The sequence below is a fragment of the Elephantulus edwardii genome, unplaced genomic scaffold, assembly GCF_000299155.1.
Source record: "Elephantulus edwardii isolate Elephantulus edwardi_28Jun2011 unplaced genomic scaffold, EleEdw1.0 scaffold00325, whole genome shotgun sequence".
Classification (NCBI taxonomy): Eukaryota; Metazoa; Chordata; class Mammalia; order Macroscelidea; family Macroscelididae; genus Elephantulus; species Elephantulus edwardii.
In genome coordinates this window covers 301671-303955 of record NW_006400075.1, presented here as the reverse complement: position 1 = coordinate 303955, position 2285 = coordinate 301671, and positions in this window count along the sequence as shown.

Genomic DNA, 2285 nt, shown 5'->3' with positions numbered 1-2285 from the left:
TGGAATGGGAACAAATACAGATCTCAAGTCAGTAGGCAAGGTGGCTGACCTCCAAATTTCTTGGTACAACTTGGTGAGCACACCCGGGGAAGCATCTGTTTGTTGAAATATGTCAATCAGTAAAAATATAAGCCCTTCTTGCATTGTTCCAAAACATTCTGAAGACAAAAATTTTAACACACAACAAACTTAGCTTTTCAACTCTGCTTGGCTGAGAGACTCCCTAGAAATGTCCTGGAGGCCATCATTGATTGTGGTATTGAGAATTGTAAGGACTTCATCCAGGTCTTCTCAGGTCCAAAGATGATGCATAACTCTAAGAGAAGTACTGCTGTTGTCCCACATTGGGTTCTAGCAGGGTTCTGGGCAGCTATGAAATCTGCTTCTCATACAAAGAAAATGTCAACAAATCCTTGTGTGGGTGCCTTGACACTGGAGGCTATGCACTAAAAAAGATTCTTATCTTCTTTTCATTCTAATGCACGTTTCAGAATTTCTTCTGACCTCCATTTTCTTTTTCTTTTCCATTTTGGCTGTATTTGTAATAAAATTTCACCAATATTTCAGTGAGTGACACAAATTGCGCCTCTGTTATCACCTAAATTGTTGCCTCTGTTGTTAGGTATCATCAAGTAATTTGTAGCTATTAATGAGCACACTTCAGGATATTTGTTGGTCTTTTAGTCTCTTATAAATGCTATTTTAATTGTGCAGTATGTCGTTCTTCTTGTTAGGTGCCAGTGAGTTGTCTATGAAGCAAACTGATCTTACTAACAAAAGATTCTTATCTTTGTCCGATCCTGTCCTATCCTCACAATCTCTGTCAAGTTTAAGTCCTTTGTAGTAGTCCCTGTTTCTCTCTATATAGGGGAGCTCTTTTCCCAACATGATGTTTGTTTCCAAGGACTAGTTCCTCCTGAATATGTGCTCAAATTGAAACAAATGTCACCATCCCTGACACTCTAGTAGCATTTTCTTCAAGGCAACCCATGGTATGTTCAATACTCCTTATTAACACTACAATTCAGTTATCAATTCTTCATTCATCCTTATTCATCTCATTCATTATTCAACTTTCACGTGCATACAGAGCAGTTGAAAATATCATGGTTTGTATCAGGAACATACTTGTTTTTAAATTAACGTCCTTGTTCTTTAGAATTTTGGGTAGTTTCTTAATAGCAGATTTCCCAAATGCAATACAACTTTCTTTAATCTTTACACAGCCTCCACCATGAACGTTAGTTGTGAATCCAATAAACGTAAATCATTGACAGCTTCAACTTTTTCTTTAATTTTGTGATGTTGCCTATTGGTCCACTGGTGAGGATTTTTTGTTTTCTTGATGCTAGAGATGTAATCCATATTAAAAATTGTAGTTTTTGATCTTCTGCACTAAGTACTTCAAATATTCTTCACTTTCTGTGAAATTTTATTACAAATACAGCCAAAATGGAAAAGAAAAAGAAAATGGAGGTCAGAAGAAATTCTGAAACGTGCATTAGAATGAAAAGAAGCCAAAACAAGGAAAAAGACTGCTGTCATTTTTTATTCTATCTAATAAAATCATCAGATCTTTCTCTGTTTCAAGAAGCAACATTGTGTCATCTGCATAATGCTGGTTGCTAATAAGAGACATTCAAAGCAAAACAGCTATGAGAAATCTTCTCACTCCATCAACAAGAGAAAAGTTAAACATATTATCAACAAATGTTGGTGAAGGACAGATTCGAACTCCCTTGTAGTATTGGTGGGAATGTAATATGGTATAACTGCTATGGAAGGCTTCCTTAAAATATTGAAAATGAGAAAAAAATACCATTTGATACAATTATCCCACTAATGAAAATATGCCCTAAAGAAACCAGTTGTAACACAAATAGATACATGACATGTACCCTTATGCTTTTTGTAACATAATTCACAATTGCAAAGAAATGGAAGGAAATCAAGTGCCCATTAGCAAATGAATAGATAGAGAAACTATGGTATATTAACACAAAGGAGCATGCCCAGCTTTGAAACACAATGAACTTTTGAAACACTAAACAACTTGTATCAGTCTGGGAGACATAATTCTAAGTGAAATAACTCAGTCACAAAAGGGCAACTATTGTGTAAAACTATGTTAGGATGATAGGATGGTTGTGATTGTGGGGAGGGTGAGAGGAACACACAAGGAGAATGGATGGAGAGTGAACTTTGTTGGGATAAGTGAAGGGAAGATCATTCTAAAGTGGATTATCAGTCATTATGTGCTGTAGCAGACCAAGGGTAAAGTATAA